The sequence below is a fragment of the Panulirus ornatus genome, chromosome 42 (assembly GCF_036320965.1).
Source record: "Panulirus ornatus isolate Po-2019 chromosome 42, ASM3632096v1, whole genome shotgun sequence".
Lineage (NCBI taxonomy): Eukaryota > Metazoa > Arthropoda > Malacostraca > Decapoda > Palinuridae > Panulirus > Panulirus ornatus.
The window spans coordinates 4,403,304-4,418,802 of NC_092265.1; the positions used below are offsets into that span (position 1 = coordinate 4,403,304).

The 15,499-nt window shown below is 44.6% G+C and overlaps 1 protein-coding gene across 1 annotated transcript in view; it reads right to left on the reverse strand.

The window, feature by feature from the left end:
- The window catches only part of LOC139761852 (uncharacterized), a 62,052-nt gene that overhangs the window by 28,392 nt on the left and 18,161 nt on the right, over positions 1-15,499 (reverse strand). Inside the window, exon 2 of the mRNA XM_071686385.1 lies at positions 14,142-14,478. The gene's annotated coding sequence lies outside the window, so the exon portion shown is untranslated. The remainder of the gene's footprint in view (positions 1-14,141; positions 14,479-15,499) is intronic.

Sequence of the window (15,499 nt, forward strand, 5' to 3'; positions counted from 1 at the left end):
CCTCTCTCCATCAAATCACAACCCCTGTTCCTCTTCCTCCTTCCCACCTCACAACCTTTTCCCTATCGATCTCCCATCTCCCGCGGGAGTTCATGAGGACGTCCACTCTCCTTGCGGTATCACTCAGGGAATTTCTCCCCGGCCATATTTCCCCAATTTCCACATGAATTTCCCTTCTTCCCCGGAGATATGTGGATTATATTACGTATCACTAAGCGATATCCTCCTCTTTGGATCCCAACTCTCGTTCCTCTTTTATATATATATATATATATATATATATATATATATATATATATATATATATATATATATATATATATATATGTCACAAACGTCTTTCCTTCATAAGTTCACAAACTTATAAGAGAATTCACATTTCCTCCATGCAGTGTTGTAGCAGACCCTTTACCACAACTTTGTTTTGTGCTGCGAATATCTGTTGACAGTAGACAACAAGAGTAAACATGTACTTCTGTCTTCGGGACTCGTCTTGTAGATTTCTTCACCATGATTTTGAAAGTGTGCTCTATATCCTTCGCTATAGAGTCTGAAATTACCATCGCTCTGGTATTTAATCAAGACTATGACGTCAAATTTTGTTTCCATCGCTCGGTTTTCTGATTGGCTGGAAGAGGAATGGCGTCACGATATGGTCTTTTGACATGTTTTTGATTGGTTAAAGAAGTAGAAAATGGAAGACTCTTTCCTGAATGGTTAACTGAATTAATTCCTTCCCTGCAATTCTATAAGCGAGAACCAGCTGTGGCCAAGACTCCAGGAAATAGTGAACCAATTGATCTCCGCTGACACCCAATTTAGAGACTCGCATTAGATTATAAATTGAACGACATGTCTGCAAATTGCTTTCCGGAGAACCACGACACATCTGACGGCTCGGTTCCCGCTGACAGAGGAGCTAGCACCTCGTTTCCAGCTGACAAAAACAGCTGACGCTTTGTCCCCAGATGGAACTGCTGACGCCTTGTTTCCAGATAACGAAACAACTGGTGTTTTGTTTCCAGCTGACGCCGCTTTGTTTTCAGCCGACAACACAGCTGACGCTTTGTTTCCAGCTGACAACACAGCTGACGCTGTGTTTGCTAGCTGACACGTAGCTCCAGCTGACGACTTGGTTCTAGCCGACGATATCACCGTCCCAAACAACCTAGGCAAACGATATTATCTTCTCCCCTTATGAGGCTCCTGCAACCCTCAGGAAGCCAGCCACGTCCACTGGTCGGTCCCCATAGCTCATAACGTGTTGTGATGTTTGTGTGTCTGTGTGCAAAGAGATGCAGGGCCACTGGACAGTGAACGATCAAGTGTCTTCTCTATGGTAGATGCATCGTGGGCATGAACAGTCTTGGGATGTGGTGAAATACTGTGTCTGTGGTGTTGTGGTGATGGTTAATGTCCACATCGGTGAGTGGGAGAGAGTGACCCGCGTTCTTCCGGAGAGTGTAGTTTTATGATGTGTGTATCTCTGGTGGTGAGTCATCCTTACTACCTAATCTTCTTCACTACAACTTCGATATGATCTTTCTTGCATTTCAAAGGCCATATATATATATATATATATATATATATATATATATATATATATATATATATATATAATATATATATATATATATATATATATATATATATATATATATATATATATATATATATTGAGATTTATTGCTCTGATTTTGTCGATGATGTAGGGTGGTGACGTTTGGGAAATTTAAATCCAGGTGAGTGAGCGGTACATGCTGATGGAACCCTCTGGTTTCAGACGAACTTGCTGAAGACTTTTACTATAGCATTTTCGGTGAATATTTCCAAAGGAATCGAGAAGTATTTTCCAGCACCTCCCTCAGGAAGGAAACTGTGTTGAGCCCTTTTAACCACAAGTAAATCCAGTTACTTGAAGAGTTTATAAACGATAACAAACAAACTTGAAGGAAATTTTGCGACTCGCACAAACATTGTGAGGGTTTTGGAACCCTCTGAAAACATTCAAGTCTTCGGACCTGAAGAAGGAAAGAACGTTCGCGCCAGTTTTAAAGAAAGGTTCACCACCAGCTGAACCACCTGAAGGAACATTCACGTCAGTTTTAAAGGAACGTTCATCCCCAGCTGAGAATACATGTGATATGAGATTATCGATGAACTTTTTATTAAAGAGAAAGGAAGAAAAGAATGTCACTCGGGCTTGAAATATAATCTCCAGTCGATATCTCGACTCACGCCAACATCATATTACTGGAACGGTCTTAAGAAGACTTCTGTTGAGTGAGAGAGAAATCCGCGAACTTGGAACAAGAACGTGTAAACAGAGCTCAGGTGGCAAGCCCGCCTCAGGAGGGGAACCCAGACGGCGTGACAAGATGTGTGCTGTCTCCTTGGATACCAGGTGAGGAGCAGGGGGCCCCTTGAGCCTGTGGTGGTGGTGGTGGTTGTTGGGGACCCCTTGCATGTATGGTGGTGGTGTTGGTGACAGCAGTAGTGGTGTTGGCGGGCCGATGGTCGCGTGATTTTCCTGTGGTGGGGAGATCCCTATGTGCGTGGAGGTGAGGGAGGGAAGGAGGAGGAGGAGGAGGACAGCAGCAATATGGAGGAACCCACTCACACACACACACACACACACACACACACACACACACACACAGGATATCAGCTGATTTCCAGGATAGTCAGAGAGAGAGAGAGAGAGAGAGAGAGAGAGAGAGAGAGAGAGAGAGAGAGAGAGACACTTATTCACAAAATTTACAGAAGAAAAAGCTTGAATCTTACAGTAGCATACAAAAAAAGGCTTTAAAAGCATATTCCTTGTATTGTAGATGTGATATTCTTAAGAATATTTCAACAAATATTGAGCTCGTTTTCGCCTATCGCTTCTTGCCTGTTGTGTTTTCTTTCCTTGTTTCCTTGGGGGGGGGAGGGGGGTAAAAAGTTTTTCATTGGGGAAAATACCCAGTAGCTGACAACTCTTCATCAACAGACGTGTATTAGTCAAAATAAGATTATCTTCATTCTCACGCTCTCCAAGAACTCTCGCCATCCACACAATTTTAGAGAATTTCAAATCTTCATTCAGTGCATTCCTTCCCTCATGGTTGTTTTGAATACCTCCAGCACCTTCCTTCATTCCTTGAGCTACTTAGTATTCATTTCATCTGTATATCTTTCACTTTCTTTATATATATATACCTCATTTTTACCTTATCATAAGGAACATAATCATAGTCCCTGATTGCATCTGACGTACGTATACATGTCTGTTTACTCTGTGGCCTGCCTGCCTCCTCCGTAACGTAAATCATTTCGGCATCTTCGTAGGCGAGAGGAGAGATCAAGCCGGCCTTGATCCATGTGAGGAGGAAGCCATGCCGGGACAAGCCAGCCATTGGAGGGAGGGATATTCGCGTCTCGCTACCTCGCTCGCCCTCCAGATGAACCACACGGGTCTGTGAGAGATATGTGTACGTCCCTTCACTACCTCCAACCTTAACCCAACCTCTTACTTCGTGGCTTTATTCCCTGACATCCTCTTTAGGAGCCTCTTTCGGCCTCCTGCTTCCTACTTCCCTCCCACATTGTGTCTAATGCCCTTTTTCAAGGTTCCACGAATCTATGGTTCTGCTAAAGCTTCGTAGTCACCGGGTGGACGGTCACATACTTGCTCTTGAGGTTAATCTGTTCCTTGAAGTGAGTTTGATCTCTTCATTTCGTGCCGTCTGGCCACATCTGTCGTACATTTCGAATGCTAGTATTACCCGTCAGTCATTATTCAGGTTCACACACACACACACACACACACACACACACACACACACACACATTATCCCTTATAAGTCAGGTACCCACTTATCGACCAGCCCCAAGCGGAGAATGAACACCTGAATTTGGTGTGGGTCGACGGCCGTGCCCAGGATTCGAACTCCTGCTTGCTCACACTTTCTCATGGTAAGACGAACCACTTCACCACGAAGACCCGTTTGTATATGTGTGTGTGTATGTGTGTGTGTGTGTGGGTGTGATGGTGGAGGTTCTTTGTTGGTGATGAGCTGAAAGGGTTAGAGATCAAAAGTGTGAACATCACGGTCACATCGTACGCCCGGCGCTGCGGTAATGCTTGGCTATAGGCTGAACAGTCTCGTTTGCGACTAGTGGTCTGGTTGAACATGTCGTACGCCTGTGACAATAGGTAATAGTGTGAATTGTTCTCATCAAAATTGATTTAGATGATCTAGAACGAGAGAACTATCTATTGAAGGGAGACTCCTCTATGAATACATAACTGACCAGTCGATGATGTATTTTGAACTGGGTAATGTCATATACTTCAGTGTATAATCTCTGCGCTGATTGGATGGTCGTCTATATCTTTTCCGTGAGCACGACAGTGATTGGTCTGTTTCCTATCCTTCGTTATGTAAGCCTGGCGTTGGTTGGATAGTGTGGTGCATATGAGTACTACAGTGATTGGTTGACGGCTCCTACTGGCTCTGCTGCCACAGGAGCACCGTCGAGACGACCAAAGGCAAGAGAGAGGACTTGTTCAGGCAAGACACAGACGTGGACAGCTGTATTCCCTGCTCTCCTCTTCCTCTACGACCCTAAGCCACTGACACATCGAGCGAGTTTAAGGAAGGGAAGAGCAAGCCAATTATTTTGCTTCAGTGAGTGGTGGTGAGGGTGCGGGTGGGTGTGTGTGTGTAATCAGTATTCATTGATTGTTATTTTAGAATTGGGAGTCTGATATCAGCGGCTGCTCAGAACGTGTCTCCTCCCTCTCTCTCTCTCTCCCTCCCCCTTCATGTGGTCCCTTCCTTGATGGGGTGGACTGTTGGTGGAGGGGAGGGTTGAGGAGGGGGAAGGGAAGAAGGGAAGGGTGGGTGGGGAGTGAGGGGGAGGAGGAGACTTCATCAGGACCCCTTTGTCAACGGCGGAAGTGTAGGCCCGGAGTATGGGGAGGTGATCTTTAAAGGTGGGGAGTAGCTCATGTGGGGAGACTCACTGGTTCTCTCTCTCTCTCTCTCTCTCTCTCTCTCTCTCTCTCTCTCTCTCTCTCTCTCTCTCTCTCTCTCTCTCTCTCTCTCTCTCTCGTAGACTGATAATAAAGAGATCAGTCAGTACAAGCCGTAGCGTCGAGTTCTTCGATGTCTCAAATGGGTTTCGAATGAGGCCAAAGGCTTCGCGCGCGCGCGCACATACACACACACACACACACACACACACACACACACACACACACACACACACACACACACACAAAGAGAGAGACAGAGAGCGATAAAAGGAGAGGATGAAGGGAGGGGGACAAAAATAGACGGATAGCCAGACAGACAGAAAGACGGATGTAGGAGAGACGAGGAAACAAAAGGGAAACATAGAGAGAGAGAGAGAGAGAGAGAGAGAGAGAGAGAGAGAGAGAGAGAGAGAGAGAGAGAGCAGGAAATGTTTCATTCAGAATCCACCGTCACCCACTCAATCCTTCTCCGACGCTCATTATCAGATCAGGATACAGAGTCTTATTTTCCTGGACGTGCTGTAAGAGGATTGAATCCTCCTCTGTTACAAGCGACTGTAAGTAAGCCGTCAGTGTATTTATATAACTAATAGACATAAATCTATTATTCATTGTTGTATGATGATAATCCTTAACTGTTATGAAAACTGTAGTAATTGTAATTGTCCCTGTGAGAATTATTATTATCATTATTATTATGATTATTATTATTATTATTATTATTATTATTATTATTATTATTATCATTATCATCAATACTGTTATTATTATCTTTATTTCTGTTAGTCAGGTTTCAAGTGACAATGGTGACCTCATGTTGATCACATCCATATACAAGCCCGCGTTGTGCGACATACTACGCGTTACAGTGTATTCGTGAAATGTGGCGTTTCGTCCCGTTCTGACGCTCGGCTTGGGAACAAAGAGAGAGAGAGAGAGAGAGAGAGAGAGAGAGAGAGAGAGAGAGAGAGAGAGAGAGAGAGAGATTAGGTGATTTAGTTATAGAATTACTTCTTTTATGTATATATATATATATATATATATATATATATATATATATATATATATATATATATATATATTCAACTCTATGAAGATATCTAAGCTCTGTTCTGTTACTGAAATTCCATAAAGTATATCAATCTCTCTCTCTCTCTCTCTCTCTCTCTCTCTCTCTCTCTCTCTCTCTCTCTCTCTGTCTTCTCTGTGGCATAAAGGTGACTTTCCCGGAACGATTCTAACTTGTACTTAAGGCAAGTTAAGTATAGTCGTCTGAGACCAAGACGGGAGCACTTAACACTTAAGAGAGACTAATTGGTGTAATTAAACAAGTTTTGATGATATTAAGATTTTTGTTTTTCCTCTCTCGAGTGAGAGGAGGAGGAGGAGGAGGAGGTTCAGTTTGTGTGTCCCTTTGATACCCAGTCTGCTTCTCACCAGTGTGGAGCCGGCTGGTTTACTCCCTGTTGCTCAGTGTGTGTCTCATTAAGGTTCAGAATCGTGGATGTGACAGTCAGTCCTCAATCAACCCAGCTGTTCATCCTCGCTCATGGGGATTGGTTGACGGATAGGTTATCTGGCATGTGTTCTCGTAGGTAGCGTTAGGTTAGCACACACACACACACACACACACACACACACACACACACACGTTAATCCCCTCAGCCTCCGCCTTACGGCTGAGTTCTTGCTACCACCACCACCACCGCCACCACAATGGCACATCATTCGAAGAAACCTGAGGAGGATGCGACCCCTTTGCTGCTCCAACACTCACCGCTTCCTTCTCCTCCTCCTCCTCCTACTCCCTCTTCTCCTCATCCTGTTCTTCCTCCTCCTCTTCCCTCTTCTCCTCCTCCTCTTCTTCCTCTTCCTCCTCCCGACTCAATGAGTAGATTGCTTTCACTTTGCGGTAACGTCGAAGTTCCCGGCGGCTTCGGCCTTCTCTCTCTGAGTCGTTGATTTGACTCCTCTCCTCCGCCTCGGACGGTGAGAGCGTCGGCAGGCTGCTCCTGCAGCCACAGGCGTCAACACACACGACAGAAGGACCTCCAGGGAGTGGATGAAGACCCGTGAAATATATATATATATATATATATATATATATATATATATATATATATATATATATATATATATATATATATATATACATTTATATATATATATATATATATATATATATATATATATATATATATATATATATATATATATATATATATATAAAGCAACGATGATGATAAAGAACAGTTGAAGGCTTTATATATGTTGAGTTAGTAGGTAATCATATGTAGTTCTGAGCTTTCACTACACATGTTACAGGAATCATTGGAATACACACATTCATAAGTGTTTACCAAGCTGTATTACTGTATCGGTTGACGTAGAATGTGAACGTATTCTTGTTTTATACGTCGAAACGTAACCATGAGCGTCAGAGGGAAATGCTGTTACAGACTCTTAGAATATTACGACATGCATTCAATCCATATTTCAGATTATGACGTGAGAGAGAGAGAGAGAGAGAGAGAGAGAGAGAGAGAGAGAGAGAGAGAGAGAGAGAGAGAGAGAGTATCCCCCCCCCCCTTAGCCATTATCATAATAGCTTCAGTCGAATGAAAATTTCAGGGGAAAAGATGATTTCTCCAAGACGGATGCCAAAACTTCCTGATAATTTTCATTTTGTGAACGATGGATTACTGTTACTTTTCGTCTGATTCTCGTATGTTTCTGTTACTTTTCGTCTGACTCTCGTATGTTTCTGTTACTTTTCGTCTGATTCTCGTATGTTTCTGTTACTTTTCGTCTGTGGACTCCCGCCTGTTCCTGCGTTCTCGCCCGTCTGATCACCCGTGACATATCGTTACAGCAAGAAGTTTCTCCCTAACGCCAGCTGGCATACAGGGCAGCAGCAGGTGGCACCTGCATCCTCCACCACCTGGTCTTAGAGCGAAGCAGCAGGTGGTTCTCCATCACCCTGGCCTCAGAGGGTAGCAACAGCTGGTTTTCCATTCTCTACTACCACCTGGCCTCAAGGGGCCGGCAACAGCAGGGTGATCTAAACCCTCGCCACCGCCTCTACCTGGCCTTTTGAGGGCGGCAACAGGTGGTTCTTCACCCTCCACCATTACCACCTGGTCACCGGCGTCGCGGCGAGAATCGATAACTCGCAGAACCAGCTGAGCCCAGCAACCCCGGTCCGGCAGGTGGCTCTACAGGTGGTCGTATTGACGGGAGGGGGGTGGTTTGGGGGAGAGGAGGGAAGGCTCCCAGCTGGTGTTGATGACGAAGGGCTGCCAGATGGCTGTAATCACGTACGATTACTGGCCATTATAGGTGACGAAAGTTGACGAACTTGTCTTAGTGACGAATGACTGTGGTTAGCGTGGTGAACTGTGAGGGTTTTTATGACCTGTGGAGATTCTTCGGTGTTGTGAGGTAAGAGGGGGTTAGAGATGAGGTTAGGAGGTACTAGAGAGTGATGAGGGTTGTAGAGAGAGAGGTGAGGATGAGGTGAGTGAGGGATACACAGAGAGGTGAGGATTCCACACCTTAGTGAGTGGTGAGAATTTTTTTGGCGAGGATTCTAACGATTGATGAGCGATGAGGGTGATGAGTTGTGAGGATTCTACAGATGGAATCGTTGTGAAAATATTCCTCTTTCTGGAATCGTTGTGAAAATATTCCTCTTTCTGGAATCGTTGTGAAAATATTCCTCTTCCTGGAATCGTTGTGAAAATATTCCTCTTTCTGGAATCGTTGTGAAAATATTCCTCTCTTTGAAATTGCTGTCAGAATCTTCCTCTCTCAGGATTCGCTGTGAAATTTTAATGAATCTTTTCCTGACACTTTACGAGACTTGCATCACAGGTTTTGTGTCACTCCCTCCTGCTGTTGTCATACGCGAATTACCACCCGTGTTTCTCCTCCTCTTCCCTGTAGACTTTATAGTTCATGTTCCTTCGATCTTCTGTAATGCGAAAAAAAATATAATCATTTCCACTAGTTATTTGTGTGTGTGTATGTGTGTGTCTGTGTGTGTGTGTGAAAGAGAGAGAGAGAGAGAGAGAGAGAGAGAGAGAGAGAGAGAGAGAAGGGGGGGGGAAGGTGAGAGAAACAAAGAGGGAGAGGGAGCGAGGCAGCAGGTGAGAGGCAGGAGGAAGCGAGGAGGTGATTGAACGATGAGTGGCAGGAGTCGGTGCCTGGCTTAGTCACCTACCCCCAGTCGGGGGTATGTCAGGGTCCTGGCCTGGGTTCCTCAAGTGTCTGGGACTTGAGTCTAGTCCCCCAGGGTATCGGGACCTACCAGGGTTCTCTCAGGGCGTCGGGACCCCACTAGGGCTCCCTCAGGGCGTCGGGACCCCACTAGGGTTCCTCCAGTGTCTTTGACCTGGTTCTAGGCCCCCTAGGTCGTCGGGACCCCACTAGGGCTCCCTTAGGGCATCGGAACCCCACCAGGGTTCCCCCCCCCCAGAGCTTCTGGATCCTCCCCTGGGCCGTCCCCCGCGAGTCGGGACGTGGCTGGAGGGCGCTGCCCCTGATGACAAGGAGCGTCGCGCTCAGAGTTGAGACTACGGAGCCCGTCTGTCAGGCTGTCGGACTCCCTGACTCTCTGTCTCTCCCTCTGTCTGTCTCCGTCTGTCTGACTGACTGACTGTATAGAGTTGTTGTCTGTCCGAGTGTGTGTGTGTGTGTGCCTGTGTGTGTGTGGCTGACTGTCTCACTGTCTGGCTTATTTCTTTACCTTAGTGGCTGTGTAGTAGGTAGGTGTGTGTGTGTGTGTATTCATGCATGTGTATTCATAGAATGTGTGTCGTGTGGGTGTTTCTCTCTCTCTCTCTCTCTCTCTCTCTCTCTCTCTCTCTCTCTCTCTCTCTCTCTCTCTCTCTCTCTCTCTCCTCCCTCCCTGGAGAATCAATACCTTGGCCCTGGTGCCGGGGAAATTCCCACTCTCCCTCCCAATATGTAAATTAATGACGATTTCGATAGGCAGCATTGACCGGCCTTCTCTGGTCGTCAGGGCGTACTCATATCGCTCTCTCTTATCTTTCAACGGAAAGAGCAAAAGTTCTATCTTTCCCGGGTTTTTTTTTTTAGGTTTTAAAGGGTGGGAAGGTCAGTTTTTAAGGGTACTTAAAGAGTGCACCTTTAAAGCCTCTTAGATCGTTAATCTGATTCTTCTTCAGGAAACGACGAAGCCCAAATGTTGATGCGATGAATGAACATGAATCATGGAGAATAAAACTCACCAAAAAAAAAAAGGATACAAATGCCCTCCAAGAGATCTGACTGATTCCTCTGTGGGATTCAGTCGTATCTCCTGTTGTTTGTAGAAGTCTTTAAATTCTTTTTCAAACCTCCTCTTTTAACACGTAAGATGGATTTGAAAGCAGATAGAAATCTCTCTCTGTACGTGTCTTTGATTTCCATCAGATAAAAGATTCTCTCTCTCTCTCTCTCTCTCTCTCTCTCTCTCTCTCTCTCTCTCTCTCTCTCTCTCTCTCTCTCTCTCTCTCTCCCCCTGTTGATTTAAGACAGTCAGCTAACTCTTATCATTTCAGGAGATATCCTCCCACCCTTCCAGCCCTAGCAGTATACCCTTCCAGCTCTAGCAGTCTACCCTTCCAGCCTAATAGTATACCCTTCCAGCGCTAGCAGTATACCCTTCCAGCCCTAGCAGTATACCCTTGCAGCTCTTAGCAGTATACCCTTCCAGCCCTAGCAGTATCCCTTCCAGCACTGGCAGTATGCCCTTCCAGCCCTAGCAGTATACCCTTCCAGCTCTGGCAGTATACCCTTCCAGCACTCGGAGTATATTGGAACAACAGATAACAGAATCCTTACTGGCCTATGACGTGGTTGTGTGTCTCAGTGACAGTCTGATACCAAATACATTTCCGCTGTAGACAAAGAGCCTCTCCCAGTCCTCTTCCTTTCCTGTCCCTCCGGCAGATGTAACCAGCGGGGTTCAATTCAACTCGTATCTTGTGCGAATTCCATTTCGTGGGAAGCTGGTTCTCTCAACGTATAAGACGTTGTATATAGGATAACTTTTGTTCACATAAAAAGGTAGAGACGGACCTTAACTACAAAAGTTCATATTAAGAAAGTTTGAAAGCGATCATGTCTTCTTTATCGTTTTTTTTTGGGGGGGTAAAACTTTCAGAATATGAAGTCAGTTTATACGTGTTGAAATATATTGAGTTAAAAAGTATAGGGAAGTCAGTCACCCAACCTCATTAGCTTCCTTCAATAGCCATGGAGGTACTGTCGTCTCGCTTCTTTCATCTTTATGGCATCTTCTTTCATCTACAGCCTAACTTCCTTCATATACACCTCGCTTCGCTCATCTGTTACCCCACACCTTCCATCTTCCTTGTAACATCTTTCGCATATCGTCCCGCTTCCTTCATATAAACGAATCTCTTTCATCTGCCGACCCCGCTTCCTTCACCCACCAGAACTCTTCCTTCATATATCTGTCATTTTCTCTCTCGAGGTCAGTCTCTTCTCCCTCAAGACTCGGATTATACTAATCGAGTGAACTCATCGGCCTGAGATATCTCAAGGGGAGAAGACAGATTATATGAAATTGCCTGGGATCATCTCTCCTTCTGCGATGGTGGTGAGGACGTAATGATATATATATATATATATATATATATATATATATATATATATATATATATATATATATATATATATATACACACACACACACACACGTAGAAAGTTGCCTGAGGATTGGCGGAATGTCTGCCTCGTGCCTTTGTATAAAGGCAAGGGAGGAGGACAAGCGTGAATGTTCAAATTACAGAGGAATATGTTTGTTGAGTGTGGCTGAGGGAGTGCGTTGGCATGCACACAGCTTCAGGTTGGAGAGGAGCAGTGTGGCTTCAGGGGGTGGTGGAAACGGTGTGGATCAAGTGTTTTGCTTTGAAGAATGTGTGTGAGAAGTACTTAGAGGCACAGGTAGACATGCTTGTGGCGTTTATGGATCTGGAGAAAGCATTTGATACGGTTGATAGAGATGCTCTACGGAAGGTGTTAGAGATATGTGGTGAGGGAGGAAAGGTGCTGCAAGGGTTGAATGTTTTTATGAAAACAGTAAGGCGTGTGTGCGTTTCAGAAGAGAGAGAGGGTGAGTTGTTTTTGGTGCAGAAAACCTGTCTTTCCAAAGGAGTCCATCACTGCCCAACTCCTGATGAGAGTGCAGCCTAATATGGTCACTCGGATCTGAAAGTTTATCCACAACAGGGGAATAAACAAATACAGCTGGTAGATAATAGATGTATATTTGATGCAGGTAAGAAGAGAGAAATATTTTCCCGAAGTCATCATCCACTTGTATTAGCTTACGCCACGGTTGTTTAATACGTAGTGTAGTTGGCGTCTGGAGTTTACCCGGAAGAGGCAATACGTGGCCATCATCAGGTATATCTTGACCGTGGCTCGTGTGTGTCGCAGCTGCCGCCATGTCGGCCTCGTCCCAGTTTCGAGTTGCTGTTGACACAATCAATCCATCACGCCCGCCGCTCACTGACTCGAATCTACCAATCGTATTTCTGTGTCCCTCTTGAATTTATGTGGTTTCCGTCGGAAGACAAAATAAGCGAGGCAGTTTATGGTTTCAGCCTCACCCTTGATCTTTTAAGGTTGAACAAAAAAGGTATAAACTGGAAAATTGTATTGTTCTTACACGTCTACAGCCTGGAGACAAATTTGTAAAAATGTTTGTTACCCGTCGTCCAACGCTCCTTCGAAATACGATTGTCTTGAGGGGAGGCCGTGACGCCTTGGCTGTTGTTTTGATCTTCGACAGCCGGAAAAGATTGGCCGAGTGTGGAGGGAAGACGTGTGGCAATCAAAGACGATAAATTGTCAATCCCAGAGGGGGAGATTTCCTGACTCAATCCTGACCTCCTTCAATCTCTGGGACCCGTGTGATCTCTAACCTATAATTTTTAAACTCTGGTCCTCTCGAACCTTTTGGCTCCGTCCGTGGGGACCTTTTTTTTGGTAATATTTTTCCCCCCTAGACATTGATCTATATGGTACACACTCTTGAGAAATAATGGCCCCTTTCAACACAACTCTTCTGTCATAGAGTCTGTCCGTTTAAGCCAGATAAGGAACTCCAAAATATGACCTTTCGACTCTTTGACCCATCGATTCTCAAGCTCTAAAATGTCAGCCACTTTATGTTTGATAAACGCTCAAATGTTAATCCTTGGCCCGTAAGCTCGAGGCTGGCTGACCCTTCTCATTCTCACCTCAACTTTTCTAAACCTTTTCAACATTTCTCATTGTCAACCTCGGAGTGGTTCATCAATTAAGCCTTTGCCAGGTCTCTTGCCTTGAATCCTCCCAACTCTTTCAATCCTTTCAACTTCAGAGGATCGAGACAACTGTTGCCAATTCGCCACAAGTCTGTCGCCAGTTCGCCACAAGCCTGTCGCCAATTCGCCACAAGTCTGTCGCCAGTTCGCCACAAGCCTGTCGCCAATTCGCCACAAGTCTGTCGCCAATGCCACAAGCCTGTCGCCAATTCGTCACAAGCCTGTTGCCAATTCGCCAAAAGCTTGTTCTAAGGGCTTTTAGCCGTGTAATCCCCAGGTCGGGTCTTTCAGTCCGCACCTGTTTGAATCCCTCCCCGCTTCCATTAGCCCCTCCATCAAGGTAAAGGGGGAAAAAGACTATAGTTAGAATCATGGTAAAACACATTTTTTTTTTTTTTTTTTTTGATTTCGAATGGAATCCACCTACAGAGAACGAGCGATTTCCCCTCATTCGATATGTGTTTTTTAGACACGAGTTTTTTTTTTCTCTCTCTCTCTCTCTCTCTCTCTCTCTCTCTCTCTCTCTCTCTCTCTCTCTCTATATATATATATATATATATATATATATATATATATATATGTATATATCCTGAGAGAAAGACAGCTCTTAACTCATCATATCGTCTCATCGTCTCCTTGGCTTTGTTCACGATATTAAAGAAAAAAAAATTCTTGAGTTGTGCCTCCTGGAAAGAAAATGGTGTCTCCCCCTCATTCTGTTTTCAGTTGACCGAGGTAAATGCATGATTTATGAGACAGCAGTACGTATGACCTACCTTGACCCCCTGTGTGGTGTGACTGGGGCGGTGTAGGGGTGGGGTGGGTCACCAGGGTGGGGGAGGAGTGACCCAGGTTCTTCACTGGTCAAACTCAGCCATGACTCCTACGTCTGGCACGACCCATGTTGCCAGGCGCTGTGTGCGCTTATCGTACCCTCGTCGTCACTGCCTCCTTAGATCATATCTGTTGTTGTTTTTTTTATTTCGTATTTCTCGTTTTGTAAAGTTTTTCATCAACGCATTCACTGCTAGTTGACTGTTATGAATCACTTGTTGATGTGGCTTAGGCCACAGTCTCCAGTATCAAGGGGTAGAGTTGTTTTCTTGTCTTTATCTGAAAAAAGAAAAGAAAATGGATTGTCAGTGAGAGCAATTACGGTGTTACCAATAAATAGTAGACATAGAGAGAGAGAGAGAGAGAGAGAGAGAGAGAGAGAGAGAGAGAGAGAGAGAGAGAGAGAGGAGGGAAAGGATCAGAAAATAGCGGGGATCATACATGTCACGTCATAAATCTCCGTGGCTCCGAATATTTCCCGGGAACAACAGCATTTGTTCAGAATATCGCCCGGGTGTTCACAACAAGGGTATTGAGAGACGGATATTCGCGTAGTGGTGACTCAACCATCGGCATAACTAGACGGGCAAACCTTTGCGTTAAGATCGTAAATTCGAATCGTACTTGTGAATGACGTCATGTGAGGGTGTGTATATGTAAATGCTGATTGGATTTGGGTGTAGTAATTTTCCGATTTGATTGGACAGTAACACAGTTCAGTGTATGATCTAAACACTTTTTTTTTTCTTAATGAAGAGACTTTGATCTTTTAAGATAATGCCTTTTTACAACCATCCATATATATATATATATATATATATATATATATATATATATATATATATATATATATATGTATATATATATATATGTGTGTGTGTGTGTGTGTGTGTGTGTGTGTGTGTGTGTGTATTTGCATTTTTCATAGTTTTTAAGTCATTTCTTGTCTTTTATTCTGTAACCTCTCTTCTTTCTTCTTTCTTCCTTCTTTTACTTTCGATTATGGTAATGTGCCCCTGTGGCCGACACCTTCTCTCTCCATCAGACAAAGATGGACAGGTCCATTACACCCACCCAGGTGTTCAACGTCGCCTTCAGTTTTGAACATGGCGTGAGTTCTCATGGACACTATCTCTCTCTCTCTCTCTCTCTCTCTCTCTCTCTCTCTCTCTCTCTCTCTCTCTCTCTCTCCCACGAGAGTTCGGGAGATGAAATTGAACGTCACACACAGGAAGTAATACACTGCACTGCATGTCAGCCTGGCAGGGGTATCGGGCTCCCTCTCCATATATATATATAT